Source organism: Sinohyriopsis cumingii, unplaced genomic scaffold, assembly GCF_028554795.1.
Source record: "Sinohyriopsis cumingii isolate HCF-2022 unplaced genomic scaffold, ASM2855479v2 utg000938l, whole genome shotgun sequence".
Classification (NCBI taxonomy): domain Eukaryota; kingdom Metazoa; phylum Mollusca; class Bivalvia; order Unionida; family Unionidae; genus Sinohyriopsis; species Sinohyriopsis cumingii.
The window spans coordinates 1,783,267-1,795,399 of NW_028315944.1; the positions used below are offsets into that span (position 1 = coordinate 1,783,267).

Below are 12,133 nucleotides of genomic sequence, written 5' to 3' on the forward strand. Positions count from 1 at the left end.
AATTATAATTATTATCCATACAGTTATTATCTTTACTACCATGACAAATGTTTGCTTTTTACATCATGTGCTTAAGAATGAATCTAATTATACAATCACATCACTAGCATATACCAAGAAATTAAAAGCAAATATTGTACAATTATAATAACTATGGTTAAGGTAACAATAAATACAATTCGGAGAGAGGAGCTGAGAGAGTGAGATGCAAGAAAAAGTTTTTATTCTCGCACACAGTCCTCCCTACGTGATTGCCATATAATAAAATGTAATTTGTCATACAGAAAAACCAAGATAATCAAGCATGATTAAAGACTTGTAATGTCACATCTAAAGGCATTCATTAGTCTAAGCCAGTGTAATTGTCGTTTAATAATAAAGGCTGACTTAACGGGGAATACAAGTTCATCAGCTATTGACACAAGTGCAAGTAGAATCTACATCAGCCAATTTTTCTTTCATCAAAACAAATTAACACTTTTTGTCACAAGATTATATATAATAAGACTTCCCAGTAGATGTTGTCATTGCATCAAGCTCTTAAATATGCCAGAATGTTAATATTGACTTCATTACCTATACATATACGATTGAAGTATACAGGGCTCCCATGCTACTTGGAAATTTGGAAAAAGTTGGAAGAAATGATAATTTCTTTTCTGAACATGAAAATTCCTTGAAGTTTGCAAATGTTGATGAAAGTCAGGAAAGTTTGCAACTACTTGATGACAGAAACAATTACGTAATTGAGTTGTAACTGATTGTGAATTATATTTATTGAGTTCTGCCCAGAATATTCGGAGGTTGCAGTATGGATCATTAGGGTGGTTACCATAATCATAGTTGCTGAGTCAACCTTAACACTCACTGGATTAGATTAGAAGACTGGTTGTTTCACAGTCAGCTTGATATTGATATTTTGTCTGACATGAAAGGTTTGAAAACCAGTCTAGCATCACAAGACACCAACATGTTGTCGGCAAAGCGTAGCTGCATACCAGATGGCCTAGCAAACTTAATGCTGTTACCCCGAGGCATACCTACATGAAACCGATATGAAAATTATTTATTTTCTCAGAAAATGCAAGTATTAGAATAATTATGTCTTTACTCTGCTGAAAGATAAGATGAAACTATGGTGTTGATGAAATCTGACCTGATACTCACCATTTGCACTGCTAGTCGCATGGGTACACAAATATCACAACCAACATATTCATGACATCATAGGTCCAGTTGTCACATGATGTCAGTAATAACCCATTTCAGATGCAGAAACAAAAAAAAATATGAAATGAAAAATAAAGTTGTAAACTGTTCGTAATAAAGAAACTACAATGAAAGAACACAGAATTCTGTATATATTTATTAAAAAAATAACTATGTTTTGTTGTATCATGTGACTACCTTGTTGACATGTGCTCTTTGCTTGATGAACTGTCCAGATTGCAGTGACAGCGACAGGTTTCTGGTTGTTTTCTCAACATAAACATATTCTTTCTGGTTCTTACAGAAGCTTTCTGGCTTTCATTTAATATATTTTAATTTTTTTACATTAGATAGAAGCTTGTTGATGTCATCCGACTATTGGATTTCTGTTGTATTGTGAGATTTGTGGAATCATATAACTAGTAATGCAAATGCAGATAGTGAGTACCGGGTCAGGTTCTATCTGTGCTGTAGTCTTGTCTAGTCTGTCACGGATTAAGACATAATGATTATAATACTCTCCATTTCTGAGAAAATGAATCACCTTCCTATTGATTTCATACAGGTATGACTTGATGTGACATTGTTTCAAGTTTTCCAGGACCACTGGTGGGGTTCAAGTTAAATTTGTAGTCAAAATGTTGAATCTCTGATGGTAATTTTGGTGTTAAACTATGACACTGAACATGTGGCTCAAAGGATTGGTTTCAAATCCTTATCGGTCGCAGGAGAAATGAGAGATTGTTGTCCCTTGTAATGTGAGTATCACTACAGGTTTAGGTACTGCTCTTCTTTCTGTAATACTGCTCTGGTGGTCTAGTGGTTAGAGCGTCCGCCTGGGATGCGGGAGGTCGTGGGTTCGATCCCCGGCCGAGTCATACCTAAGACTTACAAAAATGGTACTAATAGTTGCCTCGCTTGACACTCAGCTATAAGAGGTTAGTGTTAGGACTGGTCGGCCTGGTGTCAGGATAATGCGACTGGGTGGGACATGATGCTACATGTCTGCGGCATGATGCCCCAGTGCTAGACATCACTATAAACTGCCACACAGCAGACATCGTAGCGATATGACTGAAAAATTGTTAAAACTATGTTAAAAATCCAAATCACATCACATCTTTCTGTAATTGCAGTTTCATTTGTAACTCCTATTTTTGTATCTGTCTCTCTCTTTTTCCTGCATTTGCATCTCCCTTTCTTTTTCCTGCATTTGTATTTTTATTTCTTTTTCTTCCTTTTGCATTTGTCATTTCTTCTCCTTTTCTTTCTCTTCTTTTTGAATTTGCATTTGTTTATCTCTTTCCTCTTTTTCAAGCTTTCTTAACTTTATTTTGTTCTTGAATTTTAATTTCAATTTCATAACTTGCAGGTTTGAGCCAGTGTCAAAGCACTTTTGTCCAAAATATTCTTCTCTACCAAATTTAAACCAAAATATTTTTTATTTCATGTTTTAACAAATATGGCTTTGCACAGGAAAGATATTGTCTGGAACGTTGGAGCAATTCGTCCTCTTTCAAAGACTGATTGTTCCTGGCTAGGATTTAAAGTACAATTCTCCACTTTGGTTTATATCGTAAAAGCTTGTTGGTTTCACTATGTAAAGTCAGAAATATTAGGGACTAAGATAACTTAAATTTCAAAACAATTTCAATTTCTGTGAAATTCATATCCCCAGTTAGCCCCCAAGTTTCTGTTATGTCTCAATGATTGCAAACTTAAGTAACAGAAAAGAAGCAAAAACAACTAATTTTATAAAACTTAACAGTTTAATTATCAAAGTTATAAATAAAAAATATGAAAGGAACATAAAGTATTATTTAGTGAATTCAAGCTAATCCTTATCCTGGTCTGTGAAAGTCCTAAATGATAGAAATGTTCCTCATAAATTTCAATACCGGAAATGTACTGGTCCTCCAAGAACTTTGTAGTTGTCAAGATGGCGTTGTCCTGAATTCCTTCAATAACAGTTCCAGACTAATATTTAAGTCTAAATAATGAGCGCTTTCTATTTACACTGAACAGTCCAAACAAATGTTTTTCCTGTCTAAAAATATCTAAACTTGTACAACACAAAATACGTCTATAGACTTAAAACTGGAATGCAATAATGTGAATGAACACAATAATGTGAATAACTCCAAACTTAGGAATGAAACAGTGCTTAATTTTCTCCTTGTATATAACATTTGTTGTGACAGTACTTCGCAATAGACCCCACATGACAGCATACACTATTGATTTTGCGTCGAATTACCCAAAGTGAATATTATTCACATAACCTCGCGCAACCAATGGGAAGCCACAGAAGTATCGAAACACCGGTCTCATCAGTCACTGTTAAACTAAACTGTATGCCATTTTAAGTCTTATTAAGATTATTATTACTAATTGTCAACACTGAACTAAAGGAGATTTTTGCTTAAGTGTGGCGTTCAGATATCCCGAAGACCAGACACCATGTAATTTTCTCAAGAAAGAAACCAAATGACCTGGAAATTACCTAGCTTAAGTTGGAAGATGGAGTAATACTTTAACTGCAATGATTTTGAAATTTATGAAGAACTAAATTTAAGAACTGAAAAGTCCACCCTTACACTTTGTTACCAAATTTGCAAAAACACTGTTAACTAAGAAAATAAATGGGGTATCAGGGCTGATCAAATATTGTTTTCACATACTCGTCCAAGACAAATAGTTTCATAAAATTCACTTGTCTCACCTTACTTTTTACAAGTCCCAATAATGTAATCTCTTCCAAAGATTTGATAAAATGTATGCATTTTATTCCATAGATATAAGAAAGAAAATAATATACAACTTTATTTCCTAAAAGGATTTACATTTTTCACAAATATTGGTTGATGCTACACATTTCGCTGCTTAATGTGTATATGTTTTGCTACTGGAGATGGACTTCCTGCATGCCCTCATTTTTGCTGTTAATTCCATGTGATTGAAAAAAATCTTTAGGTCTTTCCTAACATATTACATCAGATCTGCCCTCTCATGCACAAAGTGCATCTTCTAACTAAAAATACACTGGTTTAATTTCTAACCTATGCCAATTTCGGATATTCTTTACAATAACTGCAATCTTAGTAAATAAATTAAAGCCAACATTTTAACCATCCACTTCACATGAAATTATATTTATTGAAACTTTTTGTTTCCTTTGTAACTCTGTTGCCACTTTCAACCACATGCTGATAGTTACTTGCACTGTAATACCTCTACCAGTTAAGTTGTTCCAAGCACTTAAACATTAAGTTAAAGGCTGAATTGCTAAAAAAAATTTATACTGTGCAAGGTGCATGTTCATATGTGAGCCATTAAACAAATTTGTGGGAGTCATCACACACCACTTAAGTGAGCGAATTCATGTAAAGTTTGTTCAAATGACACAATCACATTCCCAGGTAGGTTATCTGATGATCTGCTTATGACTGTGATAGTTCTTAACACCTGCTTTCAAACAATAAATTTTAACAGAAATACTGTATTGTATATTTTGATAAATGTCCAATGATAGTTATAGATCTTTTCTTAGCAAGCTTTCATGATACTTTTGCTCATTATCCTGCCAAAGTGTCCTCAGTTTAAAAAATACCGCAATAACGTTCTTCCATCCCCACCCACCCATGAGATACTTAATTTAGAGACCTGTCCAGTGTTGTAAAGATATATGAGAACTTTTTAGTCTAAGCAAAATATCTGCAGTATAAAAAAGCAAGTTAATATTCTTTACTAATGGAAAATACCTTGTTACAAATTCTGAAAACTACACTTCGCTCGATAACGGTAAAGGACACTGATGCGGATAAGATGATAGTATTCCGAATATGACAGCACGTGATTAAAATCTCGTTTATGAGTTTAAATCTCGTTCGGTTCGTTAGTTAAATTGGAGCTCAAGATTATCAGCGGCGTTACTATCGTAGGAGCTGGAAATAATAGCTAAGTAGATCTCGTTTTTGAGTTGAAATCTCGTTCGAATCTCGTTCGGTACTAAAGACGGAGATCAAAATTACAGCGGCGTTACTGTCGAAGGAGCCGGTGATTGTAGTTTGTAGACTGAGCTTCACGTGTTTCTGGAGCCGTAAATTGGCGATTTTTATTAACGGAGCCGTAGATTAAAAGTGTTTTAGGAGCCGCTAATTGTAGAAGGAGCCGCTAATTGTTGTAGGAGCCGCTAATTGTAGTTCATATAAAAATATAGGGAAAGATTGTAATCACCGTCATTTTAGGAGCCGCTAATTGTTGTCGGAGCCGCTAATTGTTGCCTATATAATAATATAGGGAAAAATTGTGATCACCGCCGGGTACCTGCGGCTTTCCATAGTTAATAAATCTAGCCTTGCAGGCTTTAATGATGTAGGGATTGGGTGGTTTAGAATAATATGTATACATAAACTATATATAAATATCGTAAGTCTGTAATAGTATGTATACATGAATTATATAAACATCGCAAGTCTACTGCTTATGTAAGGTATTTTGTTAAGTTCCGGGTCTGTTCATATCGATAATCATATGTTGAGATATTGTCGACTTGCGCATTCAGTTAGATGAAGCTCTAACCACTAGGCAAGAGGGGATAACTCTGGAGGTACGACGCTTGGTGTTTTGAATTCTGCAAAATATAGGTAAGTGATCTGATGTTGTGGACATTTTCACAGCTACATTTACTGGACATGATAATATCGTTTCCATGTTGTGCAGCTCTTCCCTTTCCCAAATATATTTGTAAAAGACTATTGGTAATGCGAATAGGCTCAGCAGGGTGGGTGGGTGTGGTATAGCCAGATATCACAAATCACACAATAAATGAAAAACTATAACTTGTTAACTTTGAATGTGCAGATACGCTTTGTTCTTTTGTCGCATAGAGTACTGTTAATATTTATCCGCTGAAGTTTACATTTCTGTGTATTATTAGTCCTTCGTTGCTAATACCTATCTAAAGATAATGAAAAGTACTTGATAATAGCTAATTATCCTTAAGAAAAACCCCTCAAATAATGGGATATATATATATATATATATATATATATATATATATATATATATATATATATATATATATATATATATATAATCTACTTGTAAATATGAGAACTACTGTAGATGTGGTACGTGTTTCCGCTCGTGTGAGAAGACAGTGCCCGCAAAGTATAAGTGTGCTTTAAACTAAGAAAAATACAAGTGTTAACAAAATTACAAACTGAAAAGGTAAGATATAGTGAAAGAGTTGACACTCATTTGTACAGTTGGTTATATAAGTATTAGTGGTGATTTAGTGACATTTGTGATAATTAATGATCTTGGTTTGTTTGTGGCCTTTGAATACTGGGTAATTAGTTTTTAGTATTTGCAAAAAGATGGGGTGCTTTAGAAATCAGGATATAAGGAGGCGGTTTAATGTGGCTGGTGGTCTACATAAGGAGGAAATATTACAAATTTGGTACCTTTTGCCTTGAAACCATTTACAGTGATACCAAGAAACTGGTCTGATTTAAACTCAAGACATAATAAAGTGCCGAAAACTCAGTTATAAATCACAACACTATAAGTTGTTGTTTTTCAATTTTCGCTTTGTATTCTAGGGAAATGGATTATTTGTTGGATTTTACAAAACTTCTAGATTTTCGCTCTAAGACCATAGAGTCGTAATGTAGGCTAATTACAAGTAATGCAGCTGTGGGTGAGAATGGGTCATAAGCTAAAGGAATTAAAAGTTAAATCAGCTGTGGAAGAAACAACTGTAAGCTAAAACTGCTAAACATTTTGTTTGATTCTAATTCCTTAAATTATATAATACACATACGCAATATTTAAAGGCAGTCAGTAGTGAAAGGGGTGAGATTAGCGTCAATGGGAATTAGCATTAAAAACACCCCCTGGGCGAGATTAGCGTCAATGGAAATTTAACATTAACCACCCTGGGCGAGATTAGCGTCAATGGAAATTTAACATGGGCAAAAAACCCTGGGTAAGATTAGCGTCAATGGAATTTAACATTGGAGAAAGGAAAAAAAGGAAATATTGAGATTAGCGTCAAAGGCATTCAAACAATGGAAAAAAAATATCGATTCTAGGGACAAAGGCAATTGAACATGGGGAATAGAGTTTGGGTCTGTCTAGGGACAAGGGGAATTGAACATGGGAATAGAGTTTGGGTTTGTCTAGGGACAAAGGGGAATTGAACATGTTAGAAAAAAGAACTACTTTAGGGACAAGGGGAATTGAACATGGGATTTTTTTTTTTTTTTTAAAAATTTTATAAAGGGGTAGGCAATTGAAAAGTCGTTCTCTTTTCGAGAAATATGGCTGGCCCTGAAAAGGGCCTTTGGTTTCTTCTTCTTCTTCTTCTGCTTCTAATTTCTTCTTTTTCTCCACCAACTTCTTATTTTCTCACCTACACTCTTTTTCTTCTTTTTTTTCTCCTCCTCTTCTTTCTTCTCTTCCTCCTCCTCTTCTTTCTTCCTCTTCTCATTTTCTTCTTCTTTTTCAATTTTTTCATTCCATTTTCTTATTCTTATCCTTTCCTCTTCATCCTCCTTCTCCTCCTTTATTTCCTTCATCACACCACTTATCATGTCCTTTGCTTTTCTTAAGTTGTTGATCTCCATTTTTACTCTATGTGGACTATAAGAATAGTGGTCTTCATTGAGTCGTACTAGCATTTGTTCTATCATGCCCAAATTGTCAAGGACGTCTTGCAATGTTTGAAATTTATCGAGCTGGTTCGAAGCCATCTTCTCTGTAGAATGGTTTGAACGACGAATACTGTGGGTTCTTATACGAAAAGCGTGGACGTGAAGGAAAACATCCCCCTAAAACATAAAATTGATATTACCTAGATCATGACCTAACATCGTGCGGACGTGAAAGAAAACATCCCCTACTTTTCTCATTTCATGTAATATACTATCCACATAAGTGAAGCAACAATAAACTAACCCCAAATCTACTATTTACACACGCAAATCATTAAAACAAACCCAAATCTACTATCCACACAATCGTACGTGAGCGGTTACAAAACCCAAACTATACTCTTCACATACGCTAAGAAACAATAAAGAAACCCATAATCTACCATTCACACAAACTTACGTGAGCAGTTACAAACACAAACACACAAACACATACACTCGCACTATGAAAAAAGAGTTAGTGTTTATATTCACACTACTCTACCTACACACACACACACACACACACACACACACACACACACACACACACATTGGCAAATTGATGGTTATTTCTTTTCTAGAGTATTGGGTAGCCCTGAAAAGGGCTGTTTTTTTTTTAACTTCATGGACACCTGGTTAATGGTGGCACCTTCCAGGCCTGGCGCCACATACACATCTTGTTCCCCAGTTGCTTTTTACTTTTTTTGGGGAGAGAGCAGAGGCAGGATATGTGGCTTCAGAATCCAAATTTTCGGTTTCTGGGATTCTGAAATTTCTGTTTTTTTTTTTCCTTTTCCTCCTCCTTTTCTTTGTATCTTCTCTCCTCCTCTTCTTTGTATCTTCTCTCCTCTTCTTTGTATCTTCTTTCCTCCTCTTCTTTGCATCTTCTCTCCTCCTCTTCTTTATTTCTTCTTTCCTCCTCCTCTCTCATCCTTCCTTCTATCACAATGGCCTCCGCGGCCAGTTCGTTCAACAGGCGCCTGGCATATTCCAGATGCACATGAAGTTCCAACAGTTTCGCCAGTCTCGTGTTCATTCTGGTGTTGATCAATCAACAAGGGTAGCTGGACTGCCGAACGAGTTTCAATTTATACTAAAACTGCGGACGTGAAGGAAAACATCCCCCTAAAAAACATAAAATTGATCTTACCTAGATCATGACCAAAAAACAACACGCGGACCTAAAAGAAACACTCACTCACTTTTTTATACTACCCATTCCTATTCTAAAAAATTGTTTCATTAATCACTCCAATATACTATTCACATACGCAAAGCAATTCAATCAAACCCCCCAAATCTACTCTCCCCACACCTCAAACAGCCAAAAAAAACCATGATCTTAATCTACTATCCACACCAACGTACGTGAGATGTTACAAACACAAACACACAAACACATACCCTCACACTATAAAAAAGAGTTAGTGTTTATATTTACACTAATCTACCTACACACATTGGCAAATTGATTGTTATTTCTTTTCTAGAGTATTGGGGTAGCCCTGAAAAGGGTTTTTTTTTTTTTTTTTCTTTTTTTTGTTTGCTATGGCAATGTTTTAGTTTCTAAGAATGCGGTGTCCTCTGAGGATAGACTTTCTGGCTATAGGTCTGCTTCTTCGGAAAGAGAAGAAGAACTCTTTGGTGTCGATACGACAATCGACAAAGCCTCTCTCAGGTTCAGGTTCCTGCTGCTGTTGCTGCTGCTGTTGTTGTTGTTGCTGCTGTCTCTGAAGTCTGTACTTCTCTGTCCATTCTTCTTTCTCCCTGTTCACTTCTTCTCTGAAGAGTTCTTCTATCAAGTCTTCAGTGACTTTTAGCATTCTCACATTCTCTATCTCTTCTAGCTTCGGTATCAGACTGTGTCTGACCCTGTGCAAATTCACGTAGGCTTCGTTTAGCTTAGCTAGTTTGGAGCACATCTTCGTAGGAGGATGAGTCGACAATGGATGGTTAGACTGGAAACAACCCGGTTCTTAAAGTCAAAGCGCGGACGTGAAGGAAAACATCCCTCCACGGTTTTCGAGCCGCAATGTTCAATGAGTGTCATGAGAGGGATAGTAAGAAGTCAAAGAGCATGAATCAAACATTCTTATAGCCAAACAAATCACAAAGGCATTTTTTTCAAAACACATCATTTTTTATTCAAAAATCGCTTAACACTAACCAACAACTCTAACATTTTTTAACAATAATCCAACAATATAACATCAAACATTTTTTTCAATTTACACTCTACTTTAAACAGGGTTGGCAAAGTTGTGAATGAAATTGCGATTTCCATTGTTGCAAGTCATTGAGTCATGGATGGACACTACGTTTCCTAGCTTAAGACAACAAAATAAGCATACTAGTCACAAAATCAACGATTTACTTTCTCATCGTTTCTAGAAAAATCACGATCAAAATAAGTCACTAAATGTTCTTTTGCTGATAATAAGTGATCAATTTCGATCTCGACTTTCTCTTTGAATTTGTCAAAGAGGGTTTTAATGTAATGGATGTCTCGAGTCGTTAATGGAGGACAGAAATGTTCACGCAAGTCTTTATACCACCAGCGTAACACGTCTTTTTTAAACAGACTCCAAGCTTCGTCCAGATATTCGTTGAATTTTTCTTCTTGACTGATGTTTTGACATCCATAGTAATCATGCTTCATCCATGTCGTAATTGTGTCTGCCAGGTATGTAGCACAGTAGGAGACCAATTGCTGTTCTTGTTCTGGCCATCTCGACTTGATCACGATGTCCTTTTCGTCTTTGTGTTGGGATTCTCCTTCCACGGTCTCCTCACATTCCATCTTCAAAGCTTCTCCACTAGGTAAAGAGGGATAACAGTCTTCCATGGCTTCTAGTAATCTAGAATGACTTCTCTCAAACTGTTGATTTCTATGGTATTATCGAACTCTGCATACAGGATGACGTTCAACGTTACATCATCATCACCGATTCTGTTTCCGAACTGAATTTACACACGAATCTGGCCGGATTTTATAGGGTGGAAATGTCCCTCGTCGCTGCCTTGGTCTGGAGTGAAATCAAAAGCCCACAAAGCATAGCCTCCGTCATAATCGTCGTACGTAATGCCGTGACTGGTGTTGGTTCCTAACTGTCCCGTGGCTTCGTACAAGGACAAGTACGATCTCAAGTAATTCTTCTTCTCAAAGTCAGGTTCGAAAGGTCGGGTACACAAGGTCTTGTCATCGCGACTGACTTCAATATTGGACACGTTGAAGTGATGAAAGTTGAAAGGATTTTTAGTGATAGCTCCGTTGAAGGCTTCATTCGAGACCATACCAAGGATCAAACGTTTGGGTAGCTGTCCTTGGAACAGATGATCTTCGATCATGGATCGCTGTCCCCTAGGAATGGTGAAAGTTTTCACTTCTACGCGTCGGATCGGATACTTGGCGGTCGTTCTGCTCAACGACTGACTGATGTCGTTACCTACTTTAGGTAACACTTCCACACGACGTACGTAGAGTCTGGCTTCTTGGATTTTGGTTTTGTACTCGCCAGCATCAGCCAATAAATGGAAAGCGGTACTGCTCCGATTCAGTCTCAGGCGGACATCCACCCCGTTCAGCAAATATTTTTCTTGCAACCACATGTCCACATGCAAACGATCCATCAGTTCTAAACTTTGGTTGGGTCCTATGATTCTCTTTCCTCGTTCTACAAATCCCTCATTGGTGGTTGTTTTTGATTTGGGGTCAGCTTCAAGACCTGTTTTATCAAATTCGCCCGCTTCGTCAGGTTCCCATAGCACGCAGGCATTGAGATGAGTGTTCTTGGCGTCTATTCCGTACGTCAAGAGATTTTCCAGGTAGGCACGGTAAGGGTAAGTATCCATGCTGCTGCTGACCAGTTTGTTGTTCAAGTACAAGTCTACTGAGCTGAACAAGGAATGCATGAAATTGTTGACGGGAGCTACTGGCTCAGTGTCTATAGCATTTCCATCCTTATCTAGAACTTTGACTTTCAGGTACAAGTAACTGCTATTCAGATCGATGTAATCTTCGGGCTGTCCCTTGATTTCAAACTCGATGGGAGCGGAATCGGTCAATGAGGAGACGGGATGAAATTCCACCCATTGGGATTCTTGCATGGTCATCATGGTGGGGGGCATGGCAAAGAGATCCAGTTCCGTCTTGGAACAGGCGCAAGACTCTCGGTGCATCATTTTTTTGTTGCAGTGTCTCAATAATCGAAAACGTCTAAGTC

At 36.8% G+C, this 12,133-nt stretch overlaps 1 protein-coding gene across 1 annotated transcript in view; it reads left to right on the plus strand.

Moving 5' to 3' along the window:
* The first annotated feature begins 3,849 nt into the window (after positions 1 to 3,849).
* LOC149772996 (uncharacterized) overlaps positions 3,850 to 12,133 on the plus strand; it is a 78,491-nt gene continuing 70,207 nt past the window's right edge. Inside the window, exon 1 of the mRNA XM_089946978.1 lies at positions 3,850 to 5,855. The gene's annotated coding sequence lies outside the window, so the exon portion shown is untranslated. The remainder of the gene's footprint in view (positions 5,856 to 12,133) is intronic.